The sequence below is a fragment of the Miscanthus floridulus genome, chromosome 6 (assembly GCF_019320115.1).
Source record: "Miscanthus floridulus cultivar M001 chromosome 6, ASM1932011v1, whole genome shotgun sequence".
Lineage (NCBI taxonomy): Eukaryota > Viridiplantae > Streptophyta > Magnoliopsida > Poales > Poaceae > Miscanthus > Miscanthus floridulus.
Window position 1 is genome coordinate 35493554 of NC_089585.1, and position 23754 is coordinate 35517307.

The following is a 23754-nucleotide window of genomic DNA, read 5'->3' on the forward strand; positions in this document are numbered from 1 at the left end:
AAGAACAAGTACAAGGGCAAGAAAGATGACTCAAGCAATGAAGAAGAAGATGAGAAGAAGAAAAACAAGCCATACAAGAAGAGAAATGGCAAGAAGGACTTCCACAAGAAGAAGAAAAGTGGAAAGGCATACATCATCAGTGATTAGCTCACGGACATTGATTCATCTAGTGACTCATCCGATGATGATAGTTACAACAAGAAGGTGGCCACCATTGTTATTGACTCTTCATCATCTTCACCGCCACCACCGCCATCTTCCTCTACACACCTATGCCTTATGGCCAAGGGTGATTGCGAGGTATCAAATGATGATAGTAGTGGTCATGAACATGCTAGCAATGATGATAGCGATAGTGATGATGATGAATATGAATCACCGTCTTATGATGATCTTGTTAAATTGCTAAATCAATACACTAAGATTATTAGAAAGAATAGAGCTAAGAATGAAAAACTAGAAGCTAAGAATAATTCTCTTTTAGCTAAATGTGATATAGCCGAAAATACTAGTGTTGAGCTTAGGGAAGCAAATGATGCTATATCATCCAAACTCAGGGAGCTCAAATCTTTTAAGAAAGAGCTTAAAGATAAACATGATAAACTTGAGAGGATACACAATGAGCTCATCACTAGCCACAACATGCTAAAAGAAGAATATACTACTCTTAAGATTAATCATGATAATCTTGTCATTGCTCAAGAATATTTATCTAATCAGCCACATGATGCTACTAACAATGTTGTTAAGATTGATATAGCTACATCATGTGATGATTTGTTCATTGAGAGCATTGAGCAAAGTTCTAGTAGTAAGGGCAAGCAAGTGGTTGAGACCGATAGTTATGATGAGTATATCAAGCTCAAGAATGACAATGAAAAGCTTAAGAAAGATTTTGAAGAGCTCAAAACCACCAACACCATAGTGCTAGAAACTCTTGATCATGATGGTGATTTGATTCTTGAGAATGAGAAGTTAAAAGAAGAGAACAAGAAGCTCAAGGAAGAGAAAAATAATGATGCACTCAAGGAAGAGAACAAGAAGCTCAAATTGGAGAAAGAGCATCTCAAGATTGAATTGAGCAAGTTCACAAGAGGCAAGCATCTTCAAAGTGAACTACTAATGAACACCATCATGAAGATGGATAGAAGTGGCATTGGGTACTTGGCAAACCAAGAGAAGAAGGCTCAAGCTCAACAACAACACAAGTCAAAGCCAAAGCCAAAGAGATGTTTTAAGTGTGGACAAGAAGGCCACTTTGCCCATAAGTGCCAAACTCCACCACCACAACCCTTGCCCAAGCATGCTAGACCTTTTGCCTTCAATGCTCATTACATGCTTAGAAAGGATTCTAGTGGGAAGATGAAAGTCATGTTCTTAGGACCTCCAAGCAAGAATAGGCCTAAGAAAATTTGGGTTGCAAAGTCACTTGTTGAGAAGGTGAAGGGCCCCCAACAAGTTTGGGTTCCTAAAGCTTGATCTCTTATGTGTAGGTGAACTACAAGACCGGTGGAAGTCATTGAGTTATTGATAGTGGTTGCACACAACATATGACCGGTGATCCTCGTATGTTCACCTCACTAGATGAAGAAGTAGATGGATAAGAAAGAATCACATTTGGAGATAATTCAAAGGGCAAGGTTAAAGGTTTGGGCAAAGTGGCAATATCAAATGATCATTCTATCTCAAATATGCTATATGTTGCTTCATTGAGCTTCAACTTGCTATCCGTTGGACAATTGTGTGATCTTGGCTTCCAATGCTTGTTTACCAAGAAGGAAGTTGTTGTGTCTAAGAAGGATGATGATCAAGTGATATTCAAAAGATTTAGATACAACAACCTATATCTAGTGGACTTCACCTCCGAAGATGTTAATTTGAAGACTTGCCTATTCACCAAAACAACACTTGGGTGGCTATGGCATAGAAGACTTGCTCATATTGGGATGAGCTCACTTAAGAAGCTAATGAAGAATGATTTGGTGAGAGGGTTGAAGGATGTGAAGTTTGAGAAGGACAAGCTTTGTAGTGCATGTCAAGCCAGCAAGCAAGTTGCAAATACTCATCCAACCAAAGCTTTCATGTCAACCACAAGAGTGCTAGAACTCCTTCACATGGACTTATTTGGACCAACAACATATGCATGAATGTTGCTTTGTTGTTTATCTTCAATTGCCCTCTTATTGCCTACTTTCTTAAAAAGAATTATAGCCTAAGGCAAATTATTTTGAAAAAATTGAGGGTTTGAGAGAGGTCACTCACATTAGTCCCAATTAGTATTTATTTGGATTTTATTTACGTTGGGACTTGATTGGGAACAGGCAGCATGAAGGACTTTGAAGATTTGCTAGAAGAAGAGTGACCGAACACTGCACCGAACTCTGAAGTCCAGCGTTCGGTCAGTTCACAGGAGGTGAACCTGCTACGATGGAGTGATCGAACTCTACTGTTCAGCGTCCGGTCAGATGATGTTCTAGCGTCTGATCGAGCGAAGACGATGGAGATAGGATGGACTAGACTCTGGCTGCGTCTAATCAGTTGTGATCGGATGCGTCCGATCATGATTCCAGGGGTTTTGGACCTATCTAGAATCGACCGGACGCTAGGTGGCAGCGTCCAGTCACTACCACTGGAGCGTTCAGTCAATAGGAAATGTGCGGTTTCAACACTTCTTTCCCATTACCTTATCTATCACGGTGGGCCACCTCATATAATCGCAGTGCCACCTTGACCTAGCCCCGCATCACGCCAACTTTGCCGTCCCAAGCCGCCATATCCGCTAGCGCCGCTCCTGCCCGTGCCACCTGCTGAAAAGGTCCTAATGCTAGACGGGGGGTGAATAGCCTAATAAAATTTCTACAACAACACTTAACAAAATAGTTAGACAATTATGAGGCGAAGCAGGTGTTGCGCTAGCCTACTCAAAATGCAAGCCACCTACCACAATTCTAGTTTAGATAGTATCTATTCACACAATAGCTATGACACTACTCTATGTTAGTGTGCTCTCAAAGGCTAACTAAAGAGCCACACCAACCAAGCAAGCCAGCTCTCACAACTAGCTACACTAAAGAGCTTGACAACTAGTTTGCGGTAATGTAATGAGAGTGATCAAGAAGGTTATACCGCCATGTAGATGAAGGAACCAATCAATCACAAGGATGAATAACAATGAAGACCAATCACCTCAGAATCAATGATGAACACAATGATTTTTACCGAGGTTCACTTGCTTGCTGGCAAGCTCGTCCTCATTATGGCGATTCACTAACTTGGAGGTTCACGCTTCTAATTGGCTTCACATGCCAAACCCTCAATAGAGTGCCACATAACCAACACAAGATGAGGATCACACAAGCCACAAGCAATCCACTAGAGTACCTTTTGGCTCTCCACCAGGGAAAGGTCAAGAACCCCTCACAATCACCACGATCGGAGCCGAAGACAATCACCACCCTCCACTCGATGATCCTCGCTGCTCCAAGCCGTCTAGGTGGCGGCAACCGCCAAGAGTAACAAGCGAAATCCGTAGCAAAACACGAACACCAAGTGCCTCTAGATGCAATCACTCAAGCAATGCACTTGGATTCTCTCCACGAAATAGATGTCCCCACAAAATAGAGCCATTGTACCCCTTCACTGGGCACAACACGGGCTGATCGGACGCTCCGGTCATGTTGACCGGACGCTAGACCTCAGCGTTCGGTCGTCCGACGACAACCACGTGTCCTAACTTCAATGGTCACTTGAGTTGACCGGACACTGCGCTAAAACTGATCGAACGCTGAGCCACTAGCGTCCGGTTGTTTCCAATAAGGTTCCAGAAACGCATTTTGCCCACCGAACGCGTTCGGTAAAGCACAACCGGACCCTTCCATCATCCGGTATGAGACCCTAGCCTCTGTGTGCTGCCCAACAATAGGACTAGACACACCCTTCCAGCGTCTAGTCATTCAAGACCCAGCGTCTGGTCATTTGATCGACGCCAGCATCTCTGCTGTTACAACTAACCGGAAGTGCTGGTTCCACTAGGACCAACGTCCGGTCACCTTGTGACCAGCGAGACTAACTCTTTTTCACCTCTAACTTCTTCACCCTTGCTCAAATGTACCAACCACCAAGTGTATCACCTTGTGCACATGTGTTAGCATATTTTCACAAACATTTTCAAGGGTGTTAGCATTCCACTAGATCCTAAATGCATATGCAATGAGTTAGAGCATCTAGTGGCACTTTGATAACCGCATTCTGATATGAGTTTCACCCCTCTTAATAGTATGGCTATCAAACCTAAATGTGATCACACTCTCTAAGTGTCTTGATCACCAAAACAAAATAGCTCCTATGGTTTATACCTTTGCCTTGAGCTTTTTGTTTTTCTCTTTCTTCTTTCCAAGTCCAAGCACTTGATCATCACCATGGCATCATCATCACCATGGCTACCTATCTCATGATCACTTGATAAACTAGGTTAGCACTTAGGGTTTCATCAATTCACCAAAACCAAACTAGAGCTTTCACCTGCTTCGCACCGCATGCCCACAGTCGTGTCACCGTGCCTTGCATGCGCCGTGCTCATGCCGCTCCCCACACCACCATGCTACATAGCCCCACGCCGCCATGCCCTACCTACGTCGCTGCACCCGCGCCATGCTCTAGCACCGCCATGCCCGCACCATCCATGCCCACGCCGTGCTCCAGCATCATCGTGCCCTGCCTACGCCACCACGCCTACGCCATCCACACCCGTGTCGTGCTCTAGCACCACTACCCATGCCGTGCCCTAGCCCTGCCATGCCCCTGCCCTGCCTCAGCGCCACATCTAGAGCCCTACAGGAACCCTAGCTGTTGATCCACGCTCAATCTAGCACAACATTATGTCGCCAAACCCTAGCCTCGCATTGCCGATCCGGTGCTTCCCCGATTTGTTCCTCTTCTCGTCGATTCACCGGTTCATAAGGTAGCAAGCCCTCGTTTCCAATTTCATATCTATTGCTTGCTTTCTTAGGGTTTCGTATCTCTAGATATATTGTATTTATTTGTATATCCTATCTATTCTATCGTGCAGCGAGTCGGTGTCGTTGTGGTCCCATTGGCAGTTGATTCTTGTAAGGGTAGTTGTTCTTTTTAGCTTCATCAGATGGCTCATGTCAAGAATGTCAGAGGAGGTCTCGGTGATGAGGATCTAAGGCCCCCACCTCACCAGCCTACTGATGCAAAATGCAAGGCAATGAAGAAGCTAGCGACAAAGAAGCACAAGTACCCTGATGTAGATATAGTGAGAACAACCATAGTTGAAGAGACCGCAAAGCACGTAGAGAGAGGAGGTACTTGGAGTGGTGTTGTTATTACAGATCAGCTTTCTCCATCTACGAGGGCTGCACTTGAGCAGGTTGAGCGCTGTCATGGTGGTCCAGCTGGGATTGTCATGGTTGGAGGATGGCGTGTGGCTATTGATGAGAGTTAGCCTTAGAGGGAGTCACAGCAGTAGCCACAGTTAGCAGAGCAGACTTAGGAGGGAGAGTAGGCTAAGGAGATAGAGTAGGCACCTCAGCCATAGCTTCGCCACTCTAGTCGTACCTATGCTCTAGTCACACCGAGGTTAGAGACACAGCGGAGGGGTTCTCATCCACCGCCTAGACCATAGAGTCCGCCTCTAGTGACTCACTTAGATTTGAGGGCCATCACGGCCAAGCAGGTGCAACAGCTTAGATTTGTGGACTTTGAGCAGTGGTTCCCGCTGAGGAGAGATGATCGAGCTTCAGAGGGTTTCTACACACCACTGTAGGAAGATTTTTATGCATATCTTAACAGTGGGGCTATATTTAGATCTTAGAGGGTGTGCAACATTGAGTCCATTGTAGCAGTAGCTAGAGAGCATATTCACCCTTACCTAGCTTACTTGCCAGGGCTGACAGATTTGGATGATGGTGGTGGATTTGGATCTACGTGTCACGCTTGGACGGGAGAGGCATGAGCCGGGTCATCGACGGAGACGGTGAGAGAGGTGCGCATGTGTGGAGGTGGTGCTAGAGGTGATGAGGAGCAGTGGCGACGCGGTGGCTCTCGGCGAAGAACAAGAGATGATGGAGGGGGAAAGAGCGAAGGCGGTATATAGGGGGACCTTTAGTCCCGGGTGAAGCCACAGCCCGGGACTAAAGGTCCTTTAGTTCCGGGTGATGGTTAGAACCATGACTAAAAGTCTGACCTTTAGTCCCAGGTGCAGCCACGGCACAGAAGTAAAGGGAATTTTGGTGGGCCATGAAAACACAACCCATCTTTAGTCCCGGGTGGTTGATCCACCCGGGAGTAAAGGTGGGCTGTAGTTTGGCTTCCCGCCAGTTTCTAGAAGTTTTTCCTTTTTATATATTTCTTTTATATAAATATGCAGAGAGTTGTTAATTGCCTAGTAAATAAAATATTAGCAAAAAATTACAAAAAGAATTCCTGGACCTAGGTTTGCATTATTGTACATAAGAAAAATCTGTAACCTAAACTCTTTTGTTTTACCATATAAATATTTAACATAGTGTAAATAATAATCATAATTTTCACCATGCAAAAATGTACTACTTAATTAAAATCATTAAAACTATTGCTTTTCGACAGGAAATTAGTTTTCACATCTTATTGACGTTGATCATTTATTTTTTCATCACACATTCTCCACAGGAAATCCACCGTCAAGCAGAAAATTCATTTAAATGATAGAAAATATTAATACATGATAGAAAAATCTGAAGTCACAATTATTACATAATAGGTCTAATACATCACTATATCAAGTGGGAACAACAATGATCTTCTTCTGAACGTATATCCCTTGGTTATGATCGCACCGTAACCATGGAGTGTCCTCATCATTTAGCTAGATGCTTGGGTCTTTGTTCACTATAAAGGGTGGAATTCGTTCATCCTTTTCATAATCTTCTGATATGTCTGACTTGTCTTCAATTCTGATGATGTTTCTTTTCCCTGAAAGAACTATGTGGCGCTTTAGCTCATTGATTGGGTCATTGTTATTTTTTTCTCTCTTTGGTTTTGTAGACATGTCCTTGACATATAACACCTGATTCACATTCTTGGTAAGGACGAACGGTTTATCGTTGTACCCAATATTGTTGAGGTCCACGGTTGTCATTCCATACTGGTTGTCGGCTGCTACCCTACCTCCAGTCGCCTTTATCAATTGGTACTTGAACAAAGGCACCTTAAAAGTAGGTGCATAGTTTAGTTCCCATATCTTCTCTATGCGGCTATAATATGTTTACTTATTTCCATTAGGGTCGGTGGCATCTATGTGGACACCACTATTTTGGTTGGTGCTCCTTTTATCCTGGGCTACCGTGTAAAATGTATTCCCATTTATCTCGTACCCTTTGTATGTGAGGATATGCCACGATGGCTGCCTAGCCAACAAATATAGTTGCTCATCAATACTCTCATCACCCTGATATTCTTTTCGCAACCAGTCACTGAAAGTTTCCATGTGCTAACGTGTAATCCAAGCTTCAGACTTCCCTAGAAACTCAGATCAGAGCAACTCTTTATGTGTCTCGATATACGGATCCACCAAGGAGGAGTTTTGCAGAACTATGTAGTGTGCTTTATTAAAATAATTGTCCTACATACCAATATATGGTTTCTTCCCTAATGTCCCCTTTCCAGTTAGTCTCCCCTCGTGTCGTGATTTAGGAACACCAATCGGGTCAAGGTCAGGAATAAAGTCAACACAAAACTCAATGACCTCCTCTGTTCCATAGCCCTTGGCGATGCTTCCTTCTGGCTAAGCATGGTTGTGAACATATTTCTTTAGGACTCCTATGAACCTCTCAAAGGGGAACATGTTGTGTAGGAACACAGGATTGAGAATGCTAATCTCCTTGACCAGGTGAACTAGGAGGTGTGTCATGATATTAAAGAAGGAAGGAGGGAACACCAACTCAAAGCTAACAAGACATTGAACCACATCATTCTATAGTTTAGCTAGATCCATTGGATCGATTGCCTTCTGAGAAATTGCATTGAGGAATGCACATAGCTTTACGGTGGCTAGACGTACATTTGGAGGTAGAATTCCTCTTAATGCAACTGGAAGCAATTGCGTCATGGGCACGTGGCAGTCATGGGACTTTAAGTTTAGGAATTTCTTCTTTGGCATATTTATTATACCCTTTATATTCAAGGAGAATCCAGACGGTACCTTGATGCTTGCTAGGCATTCAAACATGCTTTCCTTCTCTTCTTTGCTAAGAGTGTAGCTGGCAGAACTTAAGTAATGGCGTCCATCATCTGTCTTCTCTAGATGTAGGTTGTCTCGTTCTTTGAAACACCACAGATCCTATTGTGCTTCAAGTGTGTCCTTAGGCTTCCCATACACACCCATGAAGCCTAGCAGGTTCACACAAAGATTCTTCATAAGGTGCATCACGTCGATCGTGCTACGGACCTCTAGGACTTGCCAATAGGTAGCTCCCAAAATATGGACTTCTTCTTCCACATGGGTGCATGACCATCGGTGTCGTTCAGAACAGGTTCGCTGCCATGTGCCTTTCCAAATACTACTTTCACATCCTTAACCATATTGAGTACATCCTCACCAGTTCGGTTGCCCGGCTTGGTCTAGTGGTCTACCTTACCTTTAAAATGCTTACCTTTTTTCTTAGGGGGTGATTCATAGGAAGAAATCGACGATGGACAAGGTACACGACCTTTCGACATTTTTTCAAGAATATACCTTTAATGTCATCGAAACAGTGCATGCATGCATTATATCCCTTGTTTGATTGTCCTAAAAGATTACTTAGAGCAGGCCAATCATTGATTGTTACAAACAACAATGCTCGTAGGTCAAAGTGCTCTTGTTTGTGCTCATCCCACACACGTACACCTGGTCTGTTCCATAAAAGTAGAAGTTCTTCAACTAGTGGCCTCAGGTGCACATCGATGTTGTTACCAGGTTGCCTTGGGCCTTGGATGAGCACTGACATCATAATAAACTTACACTTCATGCATAACCAGGGAGAAAGGTTGTAGATACATAGAGTAACAGGCCAAGTGCTATGACTACTACTTTGCTCCCTCAAAGGATTCATACCATCCGTACTTAAAGCAAACCTTAAGTTTCTTGTGTCATTTGTAAACTCCGGGAATTCTCTATCGATTGCTCTCCACTGGGACCCATCAGCAGGGTGTCATAACATATTGTCTACCTTACGGTCTTCTTTGTGCCATCGCAACAACTTTGCATGGTCTTTATTTCTAAACAGACGTTTCAAGCATGGTATTATAGGAGCATACCACATAATCTTGGTAGGGATTTTCTTCGTGGGACGTTCGCCCTCAACATCACCAGGGTCATCTTGCTTGATCTTATACCGCGATGCATGACATACCGGGCATGCATCTAACTTCTTGTACTCCTCGCCATGGTAGAGGATGCAGTCATTAGGACATGCATATATCTTCTAGATTTCTAATCCCAAAGGGCAGACTACCTGTTTTGCTTCGTATGTAGTGGCAGACAATTCGTTATCCTTCGAAAGCATCATCTTTTGGATTTTTAGTAACTCCCTAAATCCCTTGTCAGATACACCATTCTTTGCCTTCCATTGCAGCAATTCTAGTGTGGTACTCAACTTTTTCTGCCCTGCATCACAAGTTGGGTATAGCAATTTCTTGTGATCCTCTAGCATGCGCTCGAACTTGATCTTCTTCTTTTCACTTTCGTATTCTCTTTGTGTGTCATGAATGGCCTGACCAAGATCATCAGCGGGCTCATCTTCTGCCCCTACCTCTTCTTCAGCTTCCCCCATTGCAGTATCATTGAAGGCACCATATTTAGCAATAATGTCATCATCGTCCCATTGTTCTTCTTCACCTTCTTCCATTACAACACTGGTTTCTCCGTGCTTCGTCCAACAAATATAGTTTGGTATGAAACCCGACTTCAACAAGTGTGAATGAAGACTCCTTGAGCTAGCATATTCCTTCAAATTCTTACATATGGCACATGGGCAGCACATGAAACCATTGTGTTTGTTTGCCTCCGCCACACGTAAAAAAAGAATGCACGCCCTCAATGAGCTCTTGAGAGCGGCGATCAGCATTATACATCCAATGCCGGCTCATCTGCATTATATAACATACATACCATATTAAAACCTAGAACATAATTAGTTAATTATACGACATGCATGCCACCACATAAGGTATTAATTTATGAAAGTCTAGCTACAATGTAGACAATCCCAACTACCACTAAAAAAACTAAAGCTAAAATGCACTTCAGCAGCATAAGGATTTCGCGACCAATCCCAACTAAAATAGATAGATCATGCGTTTGTTCAACATCTATGGGCTTCTTTCGTAGGATCACTACCTCATCAGCCGCCATAGCCACCTGTGCAAGAGAGTTTTGCATGTGTTCAACATACTCTTCCTCCCAGTACCAGCCTGAACATCCAGTGCCATCCCACTGAAATTAAAACAAAAAATTAGAACTTTAATCATAATCATCATGAAAATAAGTATAAATTAACCAAAATCATCAAATGCGACAAAATAACTCACATTACGATCTGGACACTTGTAGAAGATACGGCCCTTGTTGGGACACTCTTTCCTCACCCCGTTACTCCATCACAATCTTCTCCTCACACTTGCCGCATGCAATGAGAGGGAGGTCCGGCCTCAGTCGCTTTGGAACCCGATGAGAGGCCGAGGACCCGGAAGCAGTTGTTATCTACTCTATACTCATTTTTAATATAATATAAATTTCTCATTTTATAAACAAATAAAATTAAAAAACTCTAAAATTCTCTATATCTCTAAACCATGAAGTGTGCTATACATGCTAGAAATGGAAGCTGAATACTAGTTTTGAATAACTACTTTAACCTTCCGTCATCCAAATATGCAAACTTTAAAGTGATTTTGAGCTTAAATGGCATACAAATAAAAAAAATTCACCATAAAAAACCACATATATCTAGTCTACAAAATGAGATATGCTACTGATGAAACATGAGAGTATAAAGTTGGTAACCTTTAGAACCGAAGAATCGATGGAGGAATCGAAGAAATCTTGTGATTACCAGCGATGAGGAAGAAGAGAGGCCGGCGATGAAGCAAGAACACTGAGCTCGAAGTGACTCGGGCTCGGAGAGGAAGAAGGGGTATATAGGAGGGGGCCTTTAGCCCCGGTTGGAGACAGCAAACGGGACTAAAGGTCCATTTCTAGTCCCGAACGAAGCCTCCAGCCGAGAGTAGACTTTTACTCCCGGTTGGAGGGACCAACCGGGAGTAAAAGTTAACCTTTAGTCCCGGTTGGTAGCTCCAATCAGGACTAAAGGTCCCCTGCAGCAAAAGCCTGCCGCAGTAGCCGTTGGGCAGGGACCTTTAGTCCCGGTTGGAGCTACCAACCGGGACTAAAGGTTTATCTAGTCCCGGGCGAAAAATACCGGGACTAAAGTCAAATTTCGAAGTGGATCAAAAGTCGTTTCTCTACTAGTGGTGGCAATGCAAAACCCAAATAATAAAATAATAAACTCAGCACCACAGACTTACTTATATTAAAGGCCTCTATGCTGGAGTTGAATTACTTTAAACTCATTTCCTTCAATCTGGGAAATCACTCATGTTTTTCTTTTGACATGAATACACCAGCTATGCACTAGCTTTGGGCAGTAAAAACACTCGTCCTATTTTGTGACACTGGCCGAAATGTCCGAATAATTTTTTCCTTTAACATTATTCCATTGACTCACAGCAGCAAAAAGACCACTTAAATACAGCCCCTGAAACTCTAAAGGCACCACACCTAGCTGTGCAAGCTCAGGGCATGTCTGGTACTGGAGTGCTGGGTGCTGGAAAAACTAGCATCCCCTGGTACAACTCACATAGAATCACTTGATACGTGTTGGTCGCCTGCTGCCCTGCACAGGTAAGCAACAAGATTATCAGTACACTTATTTACTTGGCTAGAGGTAGAAGAAGGGGTTGAGCTTAGGAACACACACAGCACAAGCATCAGCCTTTCGTCCTGTTCATTTGGGCTTGTTTGGCTGATAAGCCATGACTGAAAGTATTATTGGCTGATTTGGTATGAGAGAAAAATATTATTCGTTGGCTGAAAAAATACGGCTTATAAGCCAAACAAGCCCAAACGAATATGACGTTTTTCATTGCATTGGATGTAGTATATATATAACTCATGTACCAACTATAAGGTACACAAGAGTATGGCTGAGTACAACCCCAACTACTCCTAGTACTAGCAGTACAAAGCTTAGATCAGCCCACTACCAAGACATGTCTGATGTATTAGCTCTCAACTAATATACTAAAGGTGACCTATTGCCATACTGCTACAGCAACTAGAACAATAGAGATTGACTGATTGCCAAATCTGTTGTGCAGCAAATCAAAAGAGAGAGATCAGCAGTAGATTATGTTTTACAATACGCAAAGTTTACCCTAGAACCATAGAGCGTCACTTTCAGCCATAGACTCATTCTCTCGTAGAATCATTCCCCACAGAATCAAGAGCACTGCTTCTCTCAAAATTTGCATGTGCATTATTTATCGCCGCACATGATTGCATCTATATATTGTATCTTGAATAGTTTTGCCAGCTTATTGCCCAAATTATAGTGTTCTACTGAGTATTTACCAAATAAAAAAAAAATCTAACATGTAGTATACTAAGGATTCATTATTGGTCAAATATGCAAAGTAAAAAAAATACAGAAATAAGATTGTAGGTCAGTTTTCAGGTGGCACAGGATTCGATTAAATGATGAAACAAAAACAATATAAGTTGAATGTGATCGCTTGTGCTACTTGGGCTGCAGCTGCGGCTGCATACATTCCAACTGCTGCTGCTAGCCTGCTACTGCTTAGCAGCTTAAATATGTGCAGCTACAGCTGCAGCTACAACCCAAATAGCACAGCTGATGAGGCTAATATTTAAAGAACCCATTTAGTCCATACATTTGAGGAAATCAACTTTTACAGTAACTTTTGCTGCACCCAGAAATAAGCTTGAAGGCTTCCAATGCACAAGCAGCCGATATAATTGCATTCGTTGATGCAATGGCTGGGATTATATTTTTTACAACACCCTGAAATTCACAAAAAGTAGCCGGTACTACATATGTCACTGTCCTATGAATAGACTTTTCAAGAAGAAAGTTATGCATCACATTAAAAGCTAAATTCCACTGTCTAACTAATGGACAATTTGAACCACTAGGCATATCAACTAAACATAGAACAAAACTGACAAGAGTATAACACTAACAAAATAAAGATTAAGATTCCAGGTACTAGTAAGCACCAAAGTCAAAAGGAACAGATGCATTATTGCCCTTGTTTTGAGCTCTAATTGCACGTTTGCCCCTGTTTTTTTAACTTTGCATGTTTGCCCTTGTTTTTCGAAACCTAAGCTACCGTCTGCCCCAGCTTATGAACACCGTGAGGTGAAGATAAATCATGGCCTAGAAAAAATTATTTGGAAAAAGGAGAAAAGGAAAAAAGACTATAGTACCCCTTGTCCAAAATATACAGAGTCCTCCCCGTTCTCTGTTTCACCCGACATCTTTCCAATCGAAAAAAGAGCCCGAGCAACCGAGCGGCGCTAGGGCATTGGGAGCGTGGCAGAGGTTGGTCGGTGTGCTGGGGCGCGGCGGGCGAGTGGTGCAGCTACAGATCCGGCGGCATGTGATCTTTGTTGACAAGAAGGATGGAACACAACGTATGTGTGTGGATTATCGATCTCTTAATGAGGTAACTATCAAGAACAAGTACCCGTTGCCTAGAATTGATGACTTGTTTGATCAGTTGAGAGGTGCTTGTGTGTTTTCTAAAATTGATCTGCGTTCTGGTTATCATCAGTTGAAGATTCGGAGTAATGATATACCAAAAACAGCTTTTACAACGAGGTATGAGTTATATGAGTATACAGTTATGTCGTTTGGTTTGACCAATGCACTTGCCTACTTTATGTATATGATAAATAAGGTGTTTATGGAGTATCTTGATAAGTTTGTGGTAGTATTCATTGATGATATATTGGTATTCTCTAAGACTGAAGATGATCATGCTGAACATCTGAGATTGATGCTGCAGAAGCTTAGAGAGCATAAGTTGTATGCTAAGCGTAGTAAATGTGAATTCTGGTTAAGGAAAGTCTCTTTTCTTGGACATGTGGTTTCTAATGGTGGCATAGCGGTGGATCCAGGCAAGGTGAAGGATGTACTGAATTGGAAGCCACCTACTGATGTAAGTGAGATCCGTAGCTTTCTTGGTTTAGCTGGTTATTATCAAAGGTTCATTGAAGGTTTCTCCAAGCTTGCTAAACCCATGACAGCCCTGTTAGAGAAGAATGCTAAGTTTGAGTGGTCTAATCAGTGTCAAGCTAGTTTTGAAGAATTAAAGAAGCGGTTGACCACAGCGCTAGTGTTGATTTTGCCTGATCTAAATAAAAAGTTCTCTATCTATTGTGATGTGTCTCGTTAAGGTTTGGGATGTGTTCTTATGCAAGAGGGTAGAGTTGTTGCTTATGCATCTAGACAGCTGAGGAAACATGAGTTGAATTATCCTACTCATGACTTGGAGTTAGCAGCTGTGGTTCATGCATTAAAAATTTGGAGACACTATCTGATCGGGCATAAGAGTGATATCTTTACCGATCATAAGAGTTTGAAGTACATATTCACTCAGACGGATCTGAATTTGAGACAACGTCGTTGGTTGAAACTGATCAAGGATTATGATCTGGAGGTGCACTATCATCCTGGTAAAGCGAATGTTGTGGCTGATGCACTTAGTAGGAAGAGGTATGCCAATGAGCTTGAGATGGCGCCTATGCCAAAGGAGTTATGGGAAGAGCTTCAGCACTTGAACCTTGGTATTGCTTATAATGCTATGGGGATAGAAGTGACACCTACACTAGAGCTTGAGATACGTAAGGGTCAGTTGGAGGATGAGAAACTAAGGGAGATAGCAGGTAATGTAGTGCTTGGGAAAGCTCCAGGTTTCAGCATAGATGAGAATGGGACCCTATGGTTTAGAAAAAGAATCTGTGTGCCTGAAGTGAAAGCCATTTGTGATGCAATTCTATGTGAAGCACATGATTCAACTTATTCTATCCATCCTGGCAGTACTAAGATGTACTGGATCTTAAAGAGAAGTATTGGTGGTATGGTCTGAAGAAAGATGTAGCTGAGTATGTTGCCATATGTGATACTTGTCAGAGAGTGAAAGCTGAGCATTAGTGACCTGCAGGATTGTTGCAACCAATGAAGATACCTGAGTGGAAGTGGGAAGAAGTTGGAATGGACTTCATAGTGGGGTTACCACGGACTCAAAAAGGTTATGATTCAATATGGGTGATTGTGGATCGTTTGACTAAAGTTGCTCACTTCCTACCTGTCAAGACCACTTATAGAGGACCAAAGTTAGCAGAACTATACATGGAAAGGATAGTGAGTTTGCATGGTGTTCCAAAGAAGATTGTGTCTGATAGAGGTTCGCAGTTCACTTCTCATTTTTGGAAATAGGTACACACTTCACTGGGCACAAAGTTGAATTTTAGCACAGCGTACCATCCTCAGACTGATGGGTAGACAGAGAGACTTAATCAGATTTTAGAAGACATGTTGAGAGCATGTGCATTGCAGCATGGTACTAGTTGGGATAAGAGTTTGTGTTATGCAGAGTTCTCATACAACAACAGCTATCAACAAAGTCTCAAGATATCACCGTTTGAAGCTTTGTATGGGCGTAAGTGTAGAACACCCTTGTTTTAGAATCAAACAGGTGAAAGTCAAGTGTTTGGACCAGATGTGCTTAGAAACGCTGAAGAGCAGGTGAGAAAGATTAGAGAGAACCTGAGAGTGGCACAAACCCGTCAGAAGAGCTATGTAGATAATCGAAGAAGAGACTTGCTATTCAAAGAAGGAGATTATGTCTATTTAAAAGTATCACCTATGAGAAGTGTGAAAAGGTTCAACATGAAAGGTAAACTAGCCCCAAGGTATGTTGGTCCATTTAAAGTTTTAAAGAGATATGGAGAGGTGGCTTATCAGTTAGAATTGCTTGAGACTGTCTGGTGTCCATGATGTGTTCCATGTGTCTTAACTTAAGAAGTGTTTGCTTGTGCCTAAGGAGCAAACCATTAGAGGAACTCGCTGTTAAGGATGATCTGACATATGAGGAGTTTCCAATTAAGATTTTGGATATAGCTGAGAAAGTTACGAGAAGCAGAACAATTAGGATGTGCAAGGTTCAGTGGAATCGGTATTCGGAATCAGGGGCAACTTGGGAAAGAGAAGATGATTTGAGAAAGACATACCCGCAGTTGTTTGAGTAAGCACAGCCTAATCTTGAGGATGAGATTCTCTTAAGGGGGTAGATTTGTAACACCCTAAAATTTGAATAAATTTAATTTTGGCTAAAGTGATTTATTTTTATTTATGTGAGCATTTAACGTAGGCCAAATCATAAATTTATAAAAATAAAATCAATCTCAAGGTTAGATACATGTTTGAGCATTCATGTTGGTGCATACTTTTTGTTGAGTTGGTTTGGTTTTGTTCAAATTAAAAAGGGATTCAAATCTGTTTAAAAATGGATTTAAAAGTTTGAAAAAAAAATAAAACCCTCACCCTCTCTCTGCCTGGCTTCTGGCCATTCGGCCTGTTTCCCTTTCCTTCTGGCCCAGCGCGCAGCTGACCTCCTTCCCCCTCTTTGTTGGGCCGAAGTCAAGGCCCAGCTCATGGTAGCCACTGCGGCAGCAGCCCTCTTCTCTCCCTGTCTCGCTGACATGGCTGGCCCGCACGTCAGCGGCATCTTCCTCCTCTGGCTCGGTGTTGGACCGGACACCGACCGTGCGCCAATCCGCGCCTGGGCATCCATGCCACGCCCTGCCCCTATAAATGCCTAAGGCCACGTTCGCAACGCCCTTGCAACCCTAAGCGAAACCACCGCCTTCGCTCACGCGTACAAGGTCACAGCAAGCCACTACCCTAGCCGCCATTGCCGTCTTCCGCCATCGCGAGCCGCCTTCCGACCACGCACCACCTCCGTCTCCATCTTCTAGTTGGGTGAGCTTGCCTTGCCCTCCTCTATCGAATGGTACTGGTCCCATGTGTTTTTGTGCACTGGTTCACCCAAACCGTGAGCTCCGGCAAGCTCGGTCGTCGCCGTTCATGTCGGCCGCCGCCTCCCCCTTCTTCTCTGATCGGCAGCACCGCCTGCACCCTCCCGGTCTAATCTGGACCGTCCAGATTGGATCCAGCGGCCGCAGACGGCTGATACCCCTTCGGGTGCTCGTTTTGCTAAAGAGCCCCTGGTGGACTTTATAATGGAACCCACCGTCCTTTAGGCTTTCTGATTTCTATGTTTTCTCTTTTGGAAAACGTATTTCTCATTTAACATATTCAAAATCAAGTTCCATCTAATTACAGTTTTGCCACTACCTTTAATTGCTCATAACTTATTCATTTTAACTCCAAATTGAACCGTTCAACTTGCGTTAGATTTGTCTTTTCGAGATCTATCTATTCATATAATTTATCACCATGTTTTTGAACTTTAAATTTCGAGTTTAGATTTAATCTATTTCTTTAATAGGGAAACTTGTTTTAATCCTAACTTTCTCGTTTTAACTCCGTTTTTCGTGATCTTCGTGTCTGTGTGATCGTAGAGACGTATAGAATAGTTTTATGAGCTTTTCAAAACTGTTTGTCTTTGTTGGTGTACTGTTCTAATTAAATTTATTTGTTTGCCTCATGTATGATTGCTCGGATGATTGTATGTTGCTGCTTGGTGATGTTGATCGAGTTCAGACGGTGAGGTTTATGTTGGTGATCAAGAGAACCTCTACGATCAGCAAGACCAGCAAGACTTTTAGGAGAACTTTGATCAAGGCAAGTATAGCTAAGGACCTTCCTTGTTGTCCTATTCATGATGCTCACTAAAATACATATGCATGTGTCTTCCTTGCTACCTATGGTAGGATTTCCTAGGTTTGAATACTCAATTACCTTGTCACCTTGGGAGGTTTGCATTGGGTAGTTCTATTGCTAGTGCAACAATCATGATCTTGAAACTTGATTAATGAATATGCTATAAACATAAACAAGATGACTTTTTAGCAACAAAAGGACTTGTCTTGTAACTGATTATCCGAGATTAACGTACAGCTATGAGGACTATATGGCTCTGGCTCTAGTTATTTGAGAAATCCTTTTCTAGCTCGTTAGAGGTCTACGAGTTGGGTATAGGACAGCCTCTGTCCTGTTGAGCCTAGCTTTGGAAGCGGCCTTTTACTTTATTTTTGGAAGGGGGGTTCCTATATCTAATGACCCTGTGGCCCTGGCCGGTTAGACGAGCTCTTAGGTGGCTTTATATGGTTTCCGGTGTTTTAATTTGGACCTTACAAACCCATACATTTGGAAATCATGACTCATAGTGAAAGTGTGCAACCTCTGCAGAGTGTAAAACTATTATAATAGCCATGCTCACGGATACGAGCGACCTTGGAACACTTACCTTAAGGGATAATGACTTTTACTTGTTAAGATGATTATTTATGTTAATGGTTTAAGATATTGATTATTCATGTTCATTGATCATGTGTTATGGGATTATTACTACCTTGATGTTAATAACTGCTAAACTTGATGATGACTTAAATGCTAACTGCAGTAAACCAGTGTCAGCTATTTGAGCCTCATGAACCCTTAGTTATCTTGTTAAGTACGACTGTACTTATGCCTTGCTTTATCTTTTATGTTGGAAAAATCCCGGATGGGTAACAGATCAAGATTGGATTGAAGATTATCGTGATGAGTATTAGGCTTGGTGTTCACCAGTTGGCGTCCCTGTTGGAGCTTCCGCAAGAGAGTTATCATAGTAGCTATTATATCTATGTTTGAGACTATGTGTTGAATATTTATTCGCTATGTAATAAACATTGTGTTGGTACAATTCACAATTTGTCCACTTATGTGTGCGACCGTTCCTGGGGTGCACATAAGACTTTATACATCCTCTTTTGTTCTTAAAACTAGGTGTGACATCTGTGGCTACCGCTCGTCAAACCTCCCCATCCTTAGCCAAGTGCGGCTCTGGCCCCCTTGCACCCTACCTCACCATCCTCCATCCACACTACCCCTCCTCCACCGTCCGTCGTGGAGCAGCCACCGCAGCCGGAGCTGTGCCGCTGGTGTCATGCGGCCAGGTCGTCCTGGCCTACCTTGGGCCAAGCCAGGCAGCCCCACAAGTGTGCTCAGGCCCCTAGGTGCTCCCCACCACTGCTGGCCAAGGCTGGCTGACCCTGAGCCATCCTCGCTGCCATCCCCCCTGCTCCACTCATGAAGAGGAAGACGAGGGGCCTCGTGCTCAAATAGGAAGATATGGAAGGGCATAACTGTGAACCCTAGACTTAGTTGAATAGTACCTATAAGGACCTTTTTGCTAGAATTCATTTTCGTGGAAGTTCAGGTGCCTCGGTGCAAATATGTTTTCCTTTATTGCATTTATTTGGCTAAAACTTTGAAAAAACATAATAAATCATAGAAAATCATAAAATAGAAATGAAGACTTTTTAGAATCCTTGAGAGTAGATATATGCAGTGGAGTCATAATATGACATGTGTTAGTAGAAAGTTTTTGATGTTTTTATTTATTCTTATAAAGTGCTTTTAGAAATTCTTTTAAGTTTGTTAGATGCATATCTCGAGGTAGGAATGTCCTAAAAATGTTATTCTAGTTTTGCGAGTCTTTTTTTGGCATGTGCTAGCTAAGAAAAATATTAAACATGTTGTTTGATTACTATTTTTGTGATGTTTGGATTTAATCATGATTAATGGTTAATTCTAGCTTGCTTTGCTTGCTATCATCATATCTACTGTTGTACTACTCTAAATGACCTAAAAATTTTATTCTAGTATACTTATGGAATATGTGAGATCTGGTTAAAATTCCATAATTTTTGGTGCATTTATGTCTGAGTTATGAATTTAACATGATTAATGCTTGATAAACAGTTTTAAATGGTTTATAAATAATTTACATATGCAAAAATGTGAAATGTGGTTCCTTTTCCCTTGCATGGTGATATTGTGACCTGAGAAACCATAATATGGCTATGTGTTTATAGAAAATGATGATCTTTAGATTTATCTTGCTTTTACATATTTTCTTACAATAGTAAATTGTCTTTTTCATAGTAATTAAATTATAAAATCTGAGCATATGAAATTTGTGCAGTAGCCATGTTTTGATAACATCTACCACTCATAAAATCTTAGCCCCAAACTAGTTGTTCTCATATATCACTAAAATTATATATATGTTTATTAGGAGAAAGGATTAATAAAAGCATAATTGTAGATAAAGCTTGTAATTGTATTTGGTGATGCTTTGAGTGAATGTGTTGAATACCAAAGTTGTAGATAAATTCCTTATCTTTATTGTCCTAAAATTTCATGATTTTTGGCCTGCTGGTTTAGGAGTTATAGATTTTACAAGTTTGATGTCAATTTTTGCATATGCTTTGAATAGATCTGAATGTTTGTATTATTTGGCTTATTTAAACATGAAATCATGTATTAATGATAATAAGAAAGTTATAGATAACTTAATAAGATTTCTAAAAAGTTAAGAATCATGTTTGTTGGATGATTAGAACTCCAGTTATGCATTTCTAAAGTTACTATCGGTTTTTTGTCCTTAGTTCTATAAGCTCTGCTTCATGATGTATTTTGACCTTGTTATTTGTTGAATTAGCTTTTGATGTTAATAACAAAGTTTTAGATAATTTCATTAGCTTTCCAGAAAGTCTAGGATCACCCTTATTGGAGGCTTATAACTCTAGTTATGGTTAAATTGAGTGGTTGTTATGTTGTTGTCTAGATTTTGTGCATATACTTGGAATTGATTGCTTATGCTTGATCTTGATTGTATGATTACTAGGATTAGCTTGTGCTAGATGATTCCTTAAAGTAGCTTGATTTGAGTGCCTCATTGGTGAATGCTTGGTGTTATTTTCTTGCTACCTTACCATGATAGGCATGTGCAATAATTAGTTAAATGACTTGCTCTCTAGTGCTTAAGTCAATATGATGTTACCTTGTCCTTGCCTTTGTATGTCTGTTGCAATGCATCATGAGTTGTTTTCTATGCATTCATACATCTATATTTTTCATCTCATCTAGGTACGCTAGATGCACCACGTAAAGGATATAATGTTGGAGCCGAACCCGAAGATGGAGTTTGGTGAATCCATCCAGAAGACGGAAGGACTAAGCAAGTGCTGAGATGGGAGATGCTCGCCAAGCGAGTGTCATCTAATAAACACTGACCTAGTGTTGGATCCTAGACAAGCCCCGAAGCATTCTAAGCTTTCTATGTTTTACAAATATCAACTTGAGTCCTTTTATGTTTGATGTATTAGGTTATAAGAGTTGACTGGAATCACTTGATGCATATAATTTCCTTGTCCAGAAATATACCTTGAACCCTATGTAGGTGTAGGATCGAATATATGCTTAGCAATGCTTAGACCGATAGAAGTCGGGTGTTTTCCTGTCACCGATGAAATATAGGTGAATACCAAAGCATGGTTGGCTATATTGCTATCGTGAAAAATAACCATGTGATGATGAATAAATGGAGACCAGATGGGATCTGGTGATTGAGAGGCAGCAGGACATGGAGGTCTTGTGTGCATGTTATATCCCGTCTATGTCGATTAAGGATCGTACCATTGTTGGCGAATCTATCAAGATTGAACGCATGCCTCTCACTTAGCTGGCCGGATAACTCATTCCGACCGTGAAACCGAGTAGCTCAACTCAGGCCGGGCCCCATTCTGTAAAAGTGCGCACTCTAGATGGTAGTAAGGATGTGCGGGGAGCCAGACGTGAGCTCAAGGGTAGGGTAGTCCTGAACATCCAGGCAGCTGGTCGTCCTTGATTGTGTGGTGCTGATCAAACCCGTGAAATGTGGACTTGAGTTATACCAAAGGTGACCTAAGACTACCTTGGCGCAGGTATGTCTGGGTTTGTGTTAGGAATAAATTCCCAGCTGGTTGAAATCGAGTTGAATCACCGTCTCTCCCGGGTAGTGAGAAACTCTGACTCACACCAACATCGTAGTAATTAAATTATGGAATATGATGGTTATGATAAACATGGAATTATTACACCGGCTATGGTTACTATTGTTATTGTACTAAATGATATACCACATGTTTTGTACAGGTTAGTTGCTAATCTAGAGATAAATAGCTATAATTAACTTGATGACCGAATTATAAAATGTATAGCTGAATTAGTGGCTTTTTATGCAAAATATTATCAAGATAGCTCCACTTATAAAGCCTTGCATAATCCTTGGTGTCACTTTATTTCTGGTTTATGACGGGTAAGTCTAGCTGAGTAAATTCGAGTACTCAAGGTTTATCCCACCATGTTGCAGGTGAAATTTTTGGCCTGAGGAAGATGGTGGCTAAACACTGGTGGGCTTGGTGACTCTATATTTATTTCTCATCTGTATGCTTTTGTCAAAGGATGTCACTTATGCTAGCAATGAATTTGGAACTTATATTAATGTAATCATTGAAAGCTATGTTGTTTCCCTTAACCGGTTTTGAAACCCAAACTTGTACTATTATTCCCACTGTAACTCTGTGTATGTGATGGGTATTTGCTTCATCACGCGATCTTGGTTGTGATGTTGATTTATCGAGGTCATTCGTGACACTCGGTGGACTACTAGGTTTATATAAGTGAAAGTATGTGCGAATCAACTACTAAACAGGGACAGATGTACTTGATCTTGTACAAATTAGGTGGTTCTATCACACCGGATGGGGGTCCAAAGACATATAGAAGGAGGGAAACCTTGACTACAATTGTTGATAGTCATGACTATAGCTTGCTACAGCTAGTAGATTTCATTGGTGAAAGCTTTTTATGGGGTTTGAAGCAATACATTTCTTTATGGCGGGCACTGGAGGATGATTCTATTGAGATTAAAACTGATGAACAATTGTCCAAGTGGTTTGAGCTCAACAAAGAGAATGGGGAAGTCCACATTATTGGTCAAATCAATGACTTCGATGGTCCATTGCAGTTCTCACCGACCAAACGTAGGTTTCACCCTACTGTTCAGGACTTTTCAACTCTTACTCCCAATACTGCACCTATTGATTTAGATCCTTTCATAGATCCAACACAGCCCACTCAGCCTACAAAAGAGCCTATCAAGGAAGATAAGAAGGTGCATAGGAAAGTCATAGATGATGAGGAAGAATGAAAACACTCTTACATTGAATCTCTTGCTGCACTAAGTGATAGCAGCTATGACTCAGAATTGGCTACATCTTCTGACTCTGACTTGGATGCATCTTCTGACTTACTGCTCTGACCCTGAGTATGAACCTGGTCATGAAATAATTGACAAAGATGACAATGATGATATTCCTATCTGTTCTTATGATGTTGATGCTCCATGTGTTGATATTGGTTATGTGTTTCTTGATGTGAATCAGTGCAAATCGATGTTGACCCAACATGCAATCTTAAATGATTATGCTTTTCGTACTGTGAAGAAAGATAATGAGCGATTTCGAGCCAAGTGCTTGAGAGCTAATAAAGGCTGCGAGTGGACATTTTATGCATCTACCAGCAAGAAATTTATTGGATGCAAGGTATAGCAGTTCCTTTCTTTTGTTGGGTT

At 41.6% G+C, this 23754-nt stretch overlaps 1 pseudogene; it reads left to right on the plus strand.

Annotated features, from left to right (window-relative positions):
• The window catches only part of LOC136460478 (uncharacterized), a 54635-nt pseudogene that overhangs the window by 27656 nt on the left and 3225 nt on the right, over positions 1 to 23754 (plus strand).